We start from the raw sequence: 17,957 nt of genomic DNA on the forward strand, positions 1-17,957 counted from the left end.
TAATTGTCACTTATGGAGAAATAAAGAACTTATATTTGAAATACCTGCCATACTCTAACAAATGAAATATAAGAAGTATTCATTTTGTACGCATAATATACATTATTTTACCCCTAATTTATATATTTGCCGACTCCAGTCATGAATAAGAGTGTGAAAACAGTTTATTCGGATGTATTCGTTATTCATAGGCATATTTATTCACCAAGTCATTTGGCGAAATATTCAATATGGCGATAGGGTCGCCACCTATAACATCATGGAATGGAATATATACGGTAAAAAGAGGGTGCACTAGTCGCGTGCGGTCTAGTACTACATTTTTAAGCTGGGCTCCGCCTACGTAAAAAAGTTTTTCCGGGATAAAAGTCCCGCTTTATATTTTCCCGGGATAAAAAGTGTCCTATAGCACTCGGGAGTAATGTGGCTTCCTATTGGGGAAAATTATCAAAAACGCTTTAGTAGCCTGAAATTAACGCGTTCAAACAAACATACATACATAGTATCACGCCTCTATCCCATTGGTTTAGGCAGAGACTATGGATTGCCACTTTGGACGATTTTGGCATACTTCTCGCGCTTCCTCCACCTTCATTAATCTTTTTATGATTTCTCACCGGTTCCGGGTACTTTTGACCTGGCCTATACTGAGAATGTCAGACATCTGACATTCGAAGGTTCGGTGCGGTCGACCCCTACCGGCTCTTCCATCCACATTCGCCTTATAAACCTTCTTTGTCAGTCTCTTATCATCCACCCTCTCCAAATACCCAAACCATTTTAGCATGCCCTTCTCAATTTTTTAAAATATTAAAACAAACTCTTTAAAATATTAATACAGATAATTAATATCATTGACCTGACCCTCAAAGAATACTTACACAATCCTGTATAGTAACAGTTGGGAGTTGGGACCTATCAAATCTATATTACATTATTTCCAACAATGTTACCCGACCAAATTAAATCTAACATTCACTAAGGGATCTTTCACCCAGTTCGAATTGAATTTAAACTAGTATTAAAACACATCTGGTCCTCAAGTGGCTAGATTAGTTCGACGTTACGTCATAAAGATCAACCTTGGAAAATAGATTGCACGGAATAGTTTGGAATATCATGTTTTATTTAAAGATTGATATTTATGTCATAAATTGTTAGACTAATGTGAAGAGCATATTTATAATAAAGACATTTGATTATGCCGAATAAAAAAGAAAGAAGATTTTTATTGTTGGAACAAGAAATAACAGGTTTATGTTACAAAAATATATGATATAGTGCCATTAATGCCAACTCTCATTAAATTCCATACTGAAGCACAGCCTAACTAATACTGCAGCGCTGATTTACTATGAGGAACCCAGGTACAACTACCAAATAAATTTAACAAAAAAAGGTGGTTTTTAGATTGTTACTTCCTTGATCTAGAGTCAACAATAGATCCTAGTTTTAATTTTCTGGTCGGACAATGCTGACGGTTTAACTAACTTGATATCCCAGAAATAGATTACCTAGAATAAGGATTTCAAGCAGCCGTCCAATTGTAAAAATTACGTAATTGACTCCACTTTTAAGTGAAATAAAAGAAGTGAGATTATGACAGTATCATTGGTTCCCTTTAGCATAATAGCTGGATGATAAATCTGGTTCTCTTTAGCATAATGCTTTAACCCGAAGCATTTGTGGTAGCCAACTTTGATACGGAATGGCTATGCAAAACTATTCGTCGCGCAGCCTTGTCAAACAATATGATTAAATCAGGAAGTTTGAGTATCAAGTCGGCTTGGTTATTACTTAGTTATTCTACTGTTACTTGGATTGTTTGTAATTTGGACAATTAACTGTCTACTAGAGGCGAAGGGTGAAATTTTCCGAAAGGAAACCCGGTATAACACAAAGGTAATACTAATATGCATAAATAATAAATATATAACAGCCCTGTATTATATACTGTCCCACTACCAGCCCCGGATCTTGAATTTGTTTGAGGCGGGGCAAAATTTGGAAAATGCCGCTCCCACCCACGTTTATTTTTACCTTTGTCATCATCATCATTATTTCGCGCTCCGTGGAAAATAATTTATGTGTTGAAGTTGCGTTAATGATGAGTTATGATTTCATCTGCCAAATTTGAGTTTGCCGCTCTCTGAATTCGCCGCCCGGGGCATGTTCCCTGGCTAGCCCCCCCATAGATCCGGGGCTGCCCACTATTGGGCACGGGCTTCCTCTACTAATGAGAGAGATTAGGCCTTAGTCCACCACGCTGGCCCAGTGCGGATTGGTAGGCTTCACAAAAAAAATCCTAGGTATGTAGGCTTCTTCACGATATTTTCCTTCACGGTTAAAGCAAGCAATCATTTATAAAGAATACACATATAACTTTAGAGAAGTCAAAGGTGTGTGCACTTGGGGTTTGAACCTGCGGACATTCGTCTCGACAGTCCGTTGCACACTCAACTAGGCTATCGCCGCTTCCATGCATAAATGTGGTCTGCAAATCGTTTAAAGTATTAGATATTATATAAATTAAAGGAAAGGAAAGCCGACAGGAATCGGATTTAAGGACCCTTTGCCACAGCTGGCTGCACTTTACGTACTGATTAATTTAGAGAAGTACTAATAAATCATAATCTAAGCACTACCCTTTATATCGGACGGGGTAGACCGAGCGACAACCATGGTAGGAACTTTTTGCCGAGTATGCTCCTTGCTCTATCTCATCAGGTGATAAGAACCGAACCCATTGCCATATTGTAGTATTTTGACGCAATAAATGATTAAAATACTTCGATTGATTAAATTCCAATTTAAAATATATAATGATATGATCAAATTATTGCAAAAGTCATGGCTATACCTACATTCCCTCCTACTTGTTGTGTAATTAATAACATGAGACGCTAGTGTGCCATCAGCTTTACAATCTAAAACAATTATCGTATATAACAGCAAGGACACAAGTGCTAAGTTACTGTTGAAGTTCGCAGGGGAATATTCAAGTGCAAACTGTCGCGATACTCTGAGATGCGGAGTACATTAATGCACTGTTGTGTTCATTATGATAAGGTTTTAATCATATTCCATTGGGATCCAATTTGAATTGGCTGATCCTCCACGTTGGGCAGTCGCAGTTAGATTTTTTTATAGCTTTGATCCAAAAATTTGGATGTCAATGTTAAATTATCTCCAAAAATCTTAAAACCAGAAGAATCTCTATTTATCCTTGCTAAAATGTCCTTCAAATCAGAATACTATTGTGTTTCCACTTTTTACAACAGTGCGTGGCGGCAGAATGAAACCTTGCAGTATTATCTACTCTGCCAAATTTCTTCATAGGTGACCTCTACTCTAAGGAATAATTATATACTCTAAAGAAGTGCCTAGAACATTATTCTTATTTGTAGTAAACTTAATAACCTAGAAAATTAAGTTACAATTGTATTGCTTATTAGTCTTATAGACTATATTGTACTGTACTGTTAAGAACCTGGTTAAAAAAAAAGTAAGTGACGTGATCCCTAATTTCTATATTTAAGTAAGTTTGAGTCTCCTTCTCCTGACGTTTGAAGATTTACGTCTTATCGTCAACAACATTCCAGACTAACACTGGACTACACATTCCACACCTTCTATTTGTCTTCTTTGATGCCATCGTTGAACTCTTGTTCAATGTAATAAATCGGTTTAGTATTACCAACTTGTGATGGAGCTGTTAACTTGCCTTCTTTGCCTTTGTAGTAAGTTATACGCCAACTTGCTTAATCTGTTATAAGATAATACACTTCAAGTTGAACTTTAAACTCTGTAATCTGTTCTGAACTACTCATTAATAGATGTTTCTTCAAGTTGATGGATGAGCATAATTTTTTATTCAGTTAATCTTGAGAGTGCTTTGAGGAACTGTTTGAGATAACGCCGTCATTTCCGGATATGTCTAAAGCCCGTATTTCGCGTTCCAAGGGATCATTTTTACCACAAACTTGTGCGCCTTTATATATACTTCCTGCCATGATGTTTCCCCGGCATCATGACGTGTCCTCCTTCAAACCTGGCTTAAAAAGTTTTTATGTATGCGGTGGCTTGACTGTGTCCCTGGTACTGCTTATGTCCATCAGGTGGTGTCTGTTCTTATTTCCATTAGGAAGTAAAAAAAAAAATTAAGTAGTCTCCTTGTAGATCTTGATATTTCATATTTCCATTATCATCCAAACACTTCACCTTCCTGTCCTTATTCCACTCCAAGGTAAGGAGAAAAACACTTGTCTATTTTTTACAACTAGCCACTACTTTGCCGTTTATTTCATCACAAAAATCCCATGCAAATTGTAAATATCTTCCAGTCCACACTTCCACATCAGCTGCCACTACACCAAAACGGTGACCGTCAAAAAAGTTTTATATTCAAATCCTTTTATTTCCAGACTTCTAACACCTTTACCAAGTCTTCAACGTTTGAATGCGAATCGTGCCTCATCGTTGCAATGAGTAGACATTATAATAATAATAATATCAGCCCTGTATTATGTACTTGCCCACTGCTGAGCACGGGCCTCCTCTACTACTGAGAGGGATTAGGCCTTAGTCCACCACGCTGGCCTAGTGCGGATTGGTAGACTACACACACTTTCGAAATTCCTATAGAGAACTTCTCAGATGTGCAGGTTTTCTCACGATGTTTTCTTTCACCGTTAAAGCGAACGATAAACTCACAAAGAATACACACATGATTTTAGAAAAGTCAGAGGTGTGTGCCCTTGGGATTTGAACCTGCGGATATTCATCTTGGCAGTCTGTTCCACACCCAACAAGGCTATCGCCGCTTTTACATTGTCTACATACAATCCTCCGCTTTCTCGCTTATGGTGGCTCTGATTAACTTGCAAGTCTATTTCAATAGAGTTAAAGTATTTACTCGCGTGTATTGTGTAGCGGTTTCCATTGTTAAATTAATGTCTGAATAGATCTGTTTGGAATTGTATTAAAGCGTGTGAGTACGGTTGTTTGAAGTCGCGAATTGTATTAAGGATATTCCTTTATTACCTACAATTCTAGAATTGTACTGGGACTTGTAACAATTACGATGTCATGGCAATGTAAAGCCGTTAAGTATTGAATGACAAGGTTATCACGTCACAAATATTGTGGCAATGTTAGGCTTACTGGCTATTTTAAATTAATAATAATATTATCAATTGAGTAAAATATTCTATCTACTTAGATGATGGTGGTAGTATATATTTAATATCCGGTCGGATAGCGACCACAGTACAAAAGGTGTTAAAACTCGCCATAGTGGCCCACGTAAGTGTGTCGCGTTCCGGGATTAGCCTCTGTAGATCCGATGCCAACAGGCCGGCATAATTGTGGCGACTGTCGAGGGGTAATCATCGCTCGTCAGTCAACATTCTTTTGGACCCCGCTCCACCTACCATCAGTGTGGCAACTTCGCGGTGCACGTATAAAAAAATATATATCTTCAGCCAGCAAAATATAGAGCTTATAATCGTGTGCCAGTAAAGTGATATATATTGCTCGACTAGCAAACAAAGGGTTGAATACATGATGCTGATAAATGTAACTCGTTTACAAACTTTATGCATCGTGATTTTATAGTCGTTTTCGAACCAAAATGTGGTTGCTTAGAACAATTTGTTGGACCAAAAAAATAGTGAATTAATTGTACTGTTGATAATTAAATAGTTTTTGATAATATTTTTCATTCGTTCGAGTTTGATAATGATAGTAACGTCGCGACAATTAATTCATAGTTATGAATGGTAATGGATCGTAGAGTACGTGGATGTTCTCATTTATTACCCCTAAACATTAATTTTAATGTTTATAAAATCACGGTGTATATCAATTAAGTATTATAATATCTATTTGTTTAATTTTATTTTATTCAAAAGGAACAGAACACAGTTACACATTAAATAAGTAAAGGGTAAAATTACACATGTACTGCATTAATAAACATGTAACCAACAACACTGTTCACAGTTTTTTGACATTATAATCGGACTAGATTAATTATTTTCACGTATACAACATGTGGGTAAATATATTTGGGTTCTAATTAAATACTAAGTTAATATTGGAACGAATTCGATTGTAGTAACCGCGGTTAAAGGGAAATTGGAGATGTTCCGCCTATTTGGATACGGATTTATTATCTGTATCCTGTGTACAATAAGGTAAGGGCTGGATTTAATTAAATTCCAGATATACATTGTTGTTTATTATTAAGTAGGTATCGCTACCGCCGTCTCTTGCACGAAGCATTTCGTGTTACAAAAGTCTCTAAAACAAACTAAACCAGTGCCATTTACTAAAAAAAAACATTTAAAAAAACCCATGAGTGCAAATAGCCAGGGTGAAAAGTAGCTTATGTATTAATCCAGAATATGTTTCAACGTCTAACATTCATGAACATAAGAAATCATTATTCATTACACCAATTACGTTATTTAAAGAATACGTACCGAGAAATAAAAAAAAAGAAAGCCGACCTTTCGAATGTATGTCACACCTGCTATTCCCAGAAACGATTATAGCCATCGACTTGAAATTATATTTGGGACAGAAAATAATAGCGATGTGAAAAAGTGATTGAAATACGATAGATATTGCTCTAAATGAATCGTAAAAATTTACATGGAAATGTATTTTTTATTTATATATCTGTTGTGTAAAAAAGTATATTATAGAAAACTTGGGTAAATAACTAGTTTTTCGTTCTTAGCCTTCGTGACAAAAGTAGGGATTATATATAGTCTATTAGTAAAAGGATTTTCAAAATCGATAGTCATTTTGGAATTACAAATAAACATACAAAAAATCGAACACTTTTTCTTTGTGATATTAAATTAAATGTTTTTTTTAATGCAAGGTTTATTAAAAAATGGTAACGTTTTTTATTAATATCGTCCATTTTCAAAAAAAGAAAAAAATAATTCGTAACTTTATAGAGTTAAAAGTTGTTAGTAAATTGTCTGTATTACCAAAGCTAATAATATGTCTTTCATCCTATGTTTAAGATAAATGTTCATATAGGTCTTACTAAGATCTTGTTCGAGACTAACTCAAAGTTGACTCTTGGACTTAACTTCCTATATATCTTTACATGTTAATGAAACACTGCAACCAGCTGGAACTTAAGTTTGTCTTACGACTTGAAGATAACTTGTGGAATGTATTGGCTTGTCTTAAGTGTTAGTTTTACTAAATTGTCTTGTTGTTCACTTTACATATCTCCGACTTTACCAATAATTGTTTAGGCATCGTGTAGACGACGGGAACTTCTAGGAATAAACACTAGTACGAAACTTACGGTATCAAGTTGAAACAACTGTAAGTTTCATGGGGCCGTTAGATGCAACTCAGTTTTTGCTCTAAAGGGGGTATCAGTTGAGACTGTGTCAAATTAAAGTCAGTATCTTAAAATTGACGCTTTTTAATTAATAGATATCAGCATCACAAACGATATCTTAAGTCACAGCGAATGACGGATTTTGACAGCTCAGTTTTATTAATTAAACAACTACTTGGCTGAGGACACGCTCTTAAATGACAACGTAAGCTTGATTACTAAATAGTTCAATAAATTGAATATCTACTTGAGATACTACTCAAAGTTGAGATTGATTTACTAATACGGCCCATAGTAATGTTGAGTTTTCGAGCAAATAGCAACTCCTTGACAATATCTCGCGTTGGTTTCTACCCTCACAATAGTTGACAAAATTATGCCGGCCTGTTAGAACCTGATATACACAGGCTGATCCCGGAACGCGACACACTTATGTGGGCTACTATGGCGGGTTGTAACACCTTGTGTACGGTAGTAGCTATCCGGGTGAATATAAAATATATCCTACCACCAGCAATATACCGATTCAATCTTCGCTATTAATTTAGGTAAGGCTAAAGTACAAATAGACCTTTTCTAAAAAGTTACTAAATTTTATCAAAAATGGGATATGAATGTACATGGAATTTATATCATACTTTTTATAACTGTTTTTAGAGGGCGTGCAATTTCTCAAATACTTCTAAAGGATTTTATATGATTTGTGTTAGAATGGGAATTTTTGCGTCGTTTTCGTAGTAAGAGTGTGTGAAATATCCAAATTTATTCCCAAGATAACAGTTAAAGCTTTACGCAAGATGAATAATTTTTATTTTGAACTAGCGACCCGCCCCGGTGTCGCATCACATTAATATGAATCTATAGCCAGCAATGGCGAAAAATGTCAAAATTCCACAAATATAAGAACTAATGCATGTATGTGTCCTGCAAACCGTTATATGGCAATTTGTACATAATATCTATATAAATGGAAGCTGACAGATTGAATTACATGGTTAATCAGGCAGTTGTAGCCAGTGTAATTATTGGACATAATATGACTTAACATTTCATGTCTCAGGGTGGCGAACGCAGTGGAATACCAAACAATACTTTATAATTCAAGTTGTTGGATGGTGTTTCTTCTGTTTATGGGCGGTGGTATCGCTTACCATCAGGCGTATGGTAAGCTGGTAAAATAGGCGCAACGTAACATTATTACTGATTGTCAGTTACAATATTGAAGCATTAAAACCCGTCGCCACTGATAGCCAGATGACTTCTGGTGGCATGATCGCTACCAAACTTACGTGATCACTCGCTAGCCTAATCTGAAGACTATGAAAAATCATTAAAATAATAGCCGTTGTCACATCCATTGGATACATTAATTTTATATACATAGATAGATTATTCATAAACTACGAAGGAGTTTGGAAGAGTTTCAAACTTTTAATGACATGAATACGAACGTGATATAAAGACAAATCGTCTGAATCTTACTTATATTATAAATGCGAAAGTTTCTGAAGACGTTCGGAGGTTTGGATGTTTGTTGGAAGTAAAATTAGAAACTTCCATATAGATTTGGATGAATATTGGCACTGAGACCATGTCTTGGATATATATGAACTTACAATTCATTTTTATTATTAGAGGCATTAAGATTTTACAAACATCACCACGCATTTATCCCCGAAGGGGTATGCAGTGGCGCAACCAGGGCACTCTCTTTTCGCAAAGTGTGTTCCGTCACATGATGTGATAGAGGGCGAGCCTATCACCATAATGGGCACTAATTTTAGACCGAACTGATACAGAGCAGAAAACCCAAAACAACTACGCCATCGAGGCAGTCTTATTTTAAGTTATAACTAAATTCTTTCATTAAATATTTTTTTCTTAATAAATGTAATTTAAACTCTTCCTTTTTATCCCCCTTACTTCATATATAAGACATAGCCAGTCTCATGTATCTTTTTTTATCCAGCATTTAGCATCAGGTGTTCTGATACCGCAAACACAATACCGTGCAAATTGAATGCTACGATGCGACGCCTTGCAAATGAAACGTTTGCGAATGAATTGTATGTTTTTATGACAAGGCTGGTAACGAGCAGATGGTTCTTGACGGTAATTGATAACTGTGAATAGCTGTTGTGCCTTGTATGCTTAGTCAAAGCCTAAGGCGCCACGCAGTCGCTGCTCTATATAATTATAGCTGCTAGTGGGAATTTTATAATCGCTCATAGCGATCACCGTGCACAAGCTGTTAAAACCTACAGTGGCTTAAATGAGTCGCGTTCCGGTATCAGACGTTGTATAATTGGTTTTTAACAGGCCGGCATAATTGTGTCGACTAGCGAGGGGTCATTCGTCAGTCGACACTATCTTCAACCTTCGCTTTACCATCAGGTGCAGTGGTGTCACTATGCTGATAATAAGGCGCCACTGGTGAATCCACTTTCTGTCATGTGTATTCCGTCCCATGATGTGATAGACGGTGAGTCTATCACAATATATGGTAAAATTCCAGATTCCAGGATAATACTAAGTAAAAAAATCCACTAGCAATAGCCCGCCCAGGGAATCGAACCTAAGCTCTCAGCTTTGCAGTCGCACCGTAATAAAATTACCCCATCGATGCAGGAATTTATAAAATTTTCTAAAACCGTTATCCAACCAACAAAGCTCTATGTTCTAATTAATTTCCCCGGTATTCAAAGGTCAAGCGTGGACCGCGAATATTCGAGAAATTTCTATTAAACACGTTATATCTTATCTATTAATCCTCTATACAGAATGGTATGTAATAAAGTATGCAATTGGCATTGGCGATTATAAATTATAACGTTGTTTTTGTATTGAATTATAATATTATAACATTTTAATGTAATACAAAAGTATATTAATGTTCGTTCAGAAATAAGGAGATTCCTAGAAGAACGAAAGTCACCGACATAGTCCAACGGATTAGCAAGCTAAAGTGGCAGTGGGCAAGGCACATAGTTCGCAGAACTGATGGCCGATGGGGCAAGAACTTTCTGGAGTTAAAGCCACGAACTGGCAAATGCAGCGTCGGACGTCCACTCACGAGGTGGACAGATGACTTAACAAAAGTTGGATGCGGGCTGCTTCCAATAGGGCGATCTGAAATTCTTTGGGGGATGTCCATGGTCAGCAGTGGACATCCTGCGGCTGATGATGATGAATTTAATCAGCTTTAATTTTTAAGTTTTTTTTTTTCAACGAGACGAAAAGCAGGCGATTCATACTTTTACACTAGTTAAAACTCTGCGTACCTTGTGTGGTTTACGATAATATTAAGTCTAATAGAAGAACTGTTTTGTCCACAGCAAGCGAAGGTCACTGGGTGAGGAGAAAAGAAGAATTACGTGCGAAAAGGAAACAGCGATATGACACCCAGAAAAAACGAAGACGAAGACAAATTGGTGAGTAATCTTTTCTATTCAAAATGTATTTTTATAATTAGACGTCATGTTATTTTAATAATAAATAAACAAAGATAAAGATGGTTAGTTTTTTTAAAAGACTGGGTCCCGTTCTTTTGAAATTCGACCTTTTGGTCGATGTGGAAATTTTTAGGGGAGTGCTATTTGCAGCAATATCTTAGGGCTAATGCTGATGAACACGAAAACCGTTAAAGGAATGAATTAATTAAATTTGGAACACAGACATATTAAACCTAAATTAACATACAGGGCTTTTTTATCTCAAAAAAGTCTAGTGTTCCCAATATTCCCAGAAAATCTTGCACGAAACAGCGACCAAACCTATATAAAATTATATTTTCTGATATTTTGCCTCCGATACAGACCGGCGCGGCGCCTCTTTTAAAGTCTACTCAGGCGTAAGCCCCGATACATTGCATTCTTACTTCAAAAGACTTTATATACTTGTACGTGTTTTTAAACCGTGATTTCATTTTAAATGTGGCGCCGTATTTTCTTTTTGAGGTTTCCGATTTCTGTCACGTTAGAAATAGGTAATGTTTAGCGCTATAAATGTGCTACTTAGTAGATTTGGCGTTCCGAACATTCACTGTGTTCAACTAAATTAAACTGCAATCCATTCAAACTGACTTTAGTATGGTTCATATTGACAGCTTGTTGTTGTGTACGGAGTGGCGCTCATGATTTAAGAACTTGTTACGCATAGCTAATATATGGAAAGCGCTACGCATGCATCGCCCCATAAACACAAGAAGCTACACGTGTTGCACTGTCAGCAGAACGTGACCACCATTGACGTCGATCGGAGGTCATATGAAACCGTCGTAGCAACCGCGCCGCATTCTTGGTCCAACATCGATCAATTATCAACCTATTTTAATTAGTAATAATTTCTTATATTGTAATTTTTCATTTATAATTAAATTTCTTATTTTAATTTTGTTTTTTTTTGCGACCTCCGGCTGTGAACTTCGTAATTAACTCGAGTCTTAGTGTAAAACTGGATTTGAGTACAAAACATTAGTCAAATAAGTAAAATTATTTGTTGTTCAAGTGAATAAATAGGTGATATCAGTGACGTTTTGGTTGCCATTTTAGTTCAGATTTTAAACAAATAGTTTATATGGACGTTCGTGTCTATAGAATAGCCGTCAATGGTTTAGCGCATTTATGAGTTTCAATGCTGTTCTAAAATATATATTATACAATGAAAATGAAAATGGACAAAATTCATTGCCATAATTGACGTTTCAGGTCGTAAAAAATGCTGCTGGGTTTAAGAGTGCTCATTAGCTAACGCATCTTTATCTTAACAAGGAGCTCATAAATCAGGGGCATTAAGTATCGTCAGCATTACCTGAGTCAACAAATTACAGGCTGTCAAAGCGTTCCACAAATGAGATCTATTAGCAAATTGCTGATAGAAGAGATTCGGTATTTCTGCATTCGATTAAACTTGTGGGTCCGCTTTTGGCTTTTCGGATGACCAACGCCTCAGTCCGCCCCGTGACCACGAAGGCTGTAAAGTCTTCGATACGTTGGGAAAAAATTATAGTATAAGAAACCGCGATAAAATTCGTAAAATAGTCTTATTTCGATATTACATTTTATTTTATGTGTTGAGATTGCAATGTCACACCACAGATTAGGTAATTACAATCTAATTAATCGTTGTTCGCTTCACCGATGCGCCGCTGGCTATCTGTTGGTCCCGGCTTTCATTAAAGTCGGTCTCTTGAGGACTCTGTTATTTATCGAAGCCTATTGGAAAAATAATTCTGGGAAATCTAATGGCTATTAATGATGGCGTAAGATTTTATATTTTCCGAGACTTAGGCTTAAAACCGAGGGGTATATAAATTATTTGAAGCATATCTCGTATGGATTCTCTATGTTCGTCAACATAGAAGTTATGTAAAGAGACTTAGCTATGTGTTTATATGTCGGAGTAAAACTGTTTACTTGGTTATTTTTTTACATGACCGGTAAAGTATCACCGGTCTATATTTATTTTCCAGACAGTTATTCAATTATTGAAACACTTCTTTACTTCAATAACAATTTACTGCATAGCAGCACTAGCGGAATACACAATGTGCTCGCTTCGAGCGTCCAAACAAGACTACTGAAGACTACTACTAGAGTCGTACTTGACTCCAACCAGACTCAACCAACACTCGTACAAGACTGAGCTTTCGTCGCTCGGCCGGTCCGTAATAATAGATGGCGCCACTATCGCTCCGGAAATTCACCAGTGCTGCGGCGACACGGCCATTCTGAAATGCGATGCGTGCTCTGCATCGCTGGTTCATGCTCTCTCTGTAACAGAAACTCATTGCCAAGGTGTACACAACAACACATTGCCAAGTACACCTCAGTCCAATTTATTTGTCAGCAACATAGCTTTGGATATGGAACATGGGTTTCACGAGTAGTATGTTCACTCCTCGTGAATACAGGCAAACTTAAAGCTCACTCTTAATGAGTGGCATATGGTAAGTTGTAAAAGACACAGCTCACTCCACTGAGTACTAGTCGAAAAATGTGATGAACCGTTGTATTTGCGCCAGCATATATAATAATAAAATAATATCAGCCCTTTATTATATACTGTCCCACTGAGAGGAATTAGACCTTAGTCTACCATGCTGGACTAGTGCGGATTAGTAGACTTCACAGACCCTCAAAATTCCTATAGAGAACTTCCTGAACCTGCGGAGATTCGTCTCGGCAGTCCGATCTACATCCAACTAGGCTTTCGCCGCTTTTTTATATTTTTATATGCTAAGAGCATATTAAGAAAAACCTCGAGTAATTTGGAAAGCTGTTTGTTTAGGCGTAATGTCAGCCGATACTAGGCAAGCTGATCCACTTAAGTTGTAAAAGAAATTGTCTACATCGTGCCCCTACCACGTACAAAATGGTAAAAAATAATTTGCGGCTTTAAAACCCCTTAACATAAAGCCAATGAAGCCTACATCTAACGATTAGAGATACACGGTAATCTATTGCCTATGTCCAACAACTTAAAGATTATTCTTGAAATAAATAGTCATAAATTAACCCAAATGCACTGAGGCTCACTGAATGTCGAGTGAAAAACCTTTTTGCTGTTTTAGTAAATATTGACAGTTATTTATCGGTCTGTGTGGAGATTAAGTTTGCGCGTTCATTTTATTTGTAACGATCTCATGTCTTCATTGATCTAGAAAAATCTGGGGCCTTATTCTGTATGACACTGAAATCGCGTATCGCGGCTGTGTCATGTTATCTTTATCAAATTTGCGTGGAATGGTATTCTGTATGCCCATTTCTCTTCTCTTAAACATGACTTAGTGCCTTACGAACTTGTAACGCACTTTCAAAATAACGTGTGGTATAGAAAATAAGGCCCCAGAAAGATTGTATTAATGTTTTTGATGTGAAATAGCCGATCAGTTGATTGTTAAACGATTTTATTTATTATTTTCCACTTTGTACCTTGTATTGAATAAAGAAATATACCAAGAAATGTGCTTCGTGGTGCTTTCTTTCAGGTCAATAGAAATTGCCAAAGTTATGTGAGGTTCAATAGATATTTATACAACGTCATTAAAATTTTATATGCTTTGCTCTTCTCGGCGCCTATAGTTCTACTAGACACCGGCGTAGAGTGTTGTTCTCCTTCTGGAGTTAATTTAACAACGCCTCGAGTTGAGTACCACACTTTTTCCATTCTTTTGCCTCTTTCTCTAGGCGTGTCATAATTGTCGACTCCGGCTGATTTCCTACGTATTTATTGTAGTGTGTCCGTCACGAAGCTCAAGGCTTTCTGCGAGGTTTCCTTAAGGTTTCCCGACTTTTTTACGATTTGATGGACCACGTTACCACAGTGTCGAAGGTCTTCCTTGAAGTAAGATTCTTTCTTTCTTCTTCAGTCCCCCCGTGACCATGAAGGGTGCAAAGTCTTCGAAACGTCGGGAGAAAACTAAAATATTAAAACCGCGATAAAATCCGAAAAATAGTTTAATTTTAATGTTTTATGACACGGTCTTCATCAATCTCCATGGTGTTCCAAGACCACGGTGATTTTTCGAAGCTGCCCCTCCAGCTCTTCTTCCATTTTAGCCTAATTGCCTAATAAATTGCCATACAATAAAATACATTATATTTTTATAACACCTCGTGAGATATCCACAAAAAGACGAAATTAACCCACATTAATAACACAACTTATTCAAAAATATTTTTCCAAACTGAAAAATAAAATTACCATGTAAATTACTTCAGCATTTTTGACATTGTTAACAGGAATTTTTAGATATTACTAAATTAACTTTTCACGTCGTTAATTAATATGCAAGTACTACTGGGATTCGCTTGACATTCACAATTTTTGAATTAATTGGAACGTAAAACGACTTTGTATATTTATAATATATAATTTGTATTACGTATTCTGTGTACTGCCAATATTTACAAATGTATTTTAATGTTACATTAGATTTCCGAATTCATAAGTGCGTGTCGAATTATTTTTATTTTTATTAACAAAAGAATGTAAATTAGTTTTCATTTTTATGGTAATTTAAATTTGATTTAATTTGGACATTTGAGGTTATTAAGGTACAATCAATTATTATTTATATACTTATTTATCTAATGAGAGTAATACCCGCGGCTTCACACACAATGGTAAAATCATCAATATATATGTAGTACGTACTAGATCTAGCGTTCCGTATACTCATTGTGTTCGACTCAACTGTACTGCAATCCGTACATCTAACTTTAGTATAATTTTAACATTGACAGCGTCTGGCTATGTACGGAGTGACGTTCATAATATAGGAACTCGATTCTAAGTGTAAACCTGGATGTGAATAAAAAATATTAGTCGAATAAGTAAAATTATTTGTTGTCCAAATGAATAAATAGGTCATAACAGTGACATTTTGGTTGCCATTTTAATTCAGATTTGAACAAATAGTTTATATGGACGTTCGTGTCATAAAATATATGTCAATGAGTAAAATATTAATCACTAACACTCTTACATTACACTGACAAGAATGATTAATTAACATACTTCATTTTCAATTCGGAAACTGCAGTGTCCTACAATAAAGAACATTAATACGTTTCGCTCTGTTTAACAACACAAGGCTGGGTTGTTCTCAGTGCCAACATTGTAAGCCTGCCCCTACGTTCTGTGTTAGCTGCTTTATTGTGGCACATTTTGGCACCAAAGCCATTCATTCAATGTGCCAAGTGTCGTGATTTACATCATATTCTTCGTGTTGATAAATGGAGGCCTAAAGTGTCTTTATGTTTGCGTACTTCCTTAAACTTGGCACTCTATTTTCTTTTTTGTTAGTAATATGTCCTTTTTTTTCATTGACCCAAGATAATAACATTACTTAAGGGTAAGGATTAAGAGTGATCTATACTGCCGTAATAATATCAGCCCTGTATTATATACTTGCCCACTGCTGGACACGGGCCTCCTCTACTACTGAGAGGGATTAGGCCTTAGTCCACCATGCTGGTCTAGTGCGTGTTGGTAGACTTCACACACCTTCGAAATTCCTATAGAGAACTTCTCAGATGTGCAGGTTTCCTCACGATGTTTTTCCTTCACCGTTAAAGCGAACGATAAATTCATAAAGAATACACACACGATTTTTTAAGAAAAGTCAGAGGTGTGTGCCCTTGGGATTTGAACCTGCCGACATTCGTCTTGGCAGTCCGTTCCACACCCAACTAGGCTGTCGCCGCTTATACTATACTGCCGTGCTAGGCTCAAAAGCGGTATCTCAAAAACAATCTAAATCTTAATTTTTATGCCGTCAGATAGCCTAAAGATATATCCATCCAATGAACTTACCTAAATAACGGTATCTTGTTTAGAACTTGTTAAAAAACACCTTAAAAAGTTTCTCTATCTCAGTTTCACATACAAAACCATAAAACTATATTTACAAAACATCGATTATCTCGAAATAAGGTTGTCCTGACATACCGCTTTTGCGCTTAGCACAGCATTATAGTAATATATAAGGCGGAAGAGTTTGTTTATTTGAACGCGGTAATCTAACTACTAAATCGCTTTCTTTTCATTAATAGAAAGCTAAATTGCTCCTAAGTGCTGTAGGCTAATTTTTTATCGCGGGAAATTCACATAGTTAAAGAGTGTCAATTATAATCCACCCATTCTACAGATTACATTGATATATACAAATTTAATCTGTGATTTCATTCGCGTTAGTGTTATTATTATACAAACTTGGCTTTTGTTTCGCTATATAGTTTCGCTATATTTTTTACAAACTTCCGCATTTATAATATATGTGTACATAATAGTAAATGCCGACTAACAACCAGATATATGAGGAGTCAATTTAGCCACTAATAGGCGTTTTCAATAATCGATCGTAATCTCAATCTTCTATCCGATTCCGAGATGAACCTGTCAAAATAACTCATTTGTCACTCAATAAATCCTTTGCTCTGATTGGTCCATTTTTGAGATAGTTCGAGAATAGCGATTAAGATCGCTTATTGAAAACGGCGGTATATTGTGACCTCCCTTAATAGCAAAATAAATAACTCTCAGTAATATAATTGTAAAATATTGCTTTCGGTTACGATTAAATTATTTTACGTTTAGATTGACATTCCATTTAAAATGACAACTCTTATACAACGGCTACCAAGTAATGCGTAAGGCATTATTGAATTTTGCCGATAAATCATTCTATTTCCAAATAAACAAAATGAAAGTACCAAATGTTCTCGAAATCGCCGCGAAGACGAAAATCTCAGAAAATATTCTAATCGGATCTAAGGGGGTAAAATATGTAAGTAATTTCGTAATGGTTTAAGGATCTCTAGTACCTCGGAAACAAATAAAATACTAAGCTTAATAATTATCTCTCACAGAGTTTAAAATAATTTAAGTTTTCTCTAAATAGATGAATATTTTCTTACTAAATCCAAATTTGCGTACTGTATTTTTATTACATATGTACGACGGCAGTGCTGTGATTTCGGGTACTCTGGGAAAAGTAATATTTAGCTTATCTACCCAGTATTAGCTTGGAGTATGATATTGGTATCTTATATGGCGGTAGGCTCGCCCCTATCATATCATG

Source organism: Manduca sexta, chromosome 14, assembly GCF_014839805.1.
Source record: "Manduca sexta isolate Smith_Timp_Sample1 chromosome 14, JHU_Msex_v1.0, whole genome shotgun sequence".
Classification (NCBI taxonomy): domain Eukaryota; kingdom Metazoa; phylum Arthropoda; class Insecta; order Lepidoptera; family Sphingidae; genus Manduca; species Manduca sexta.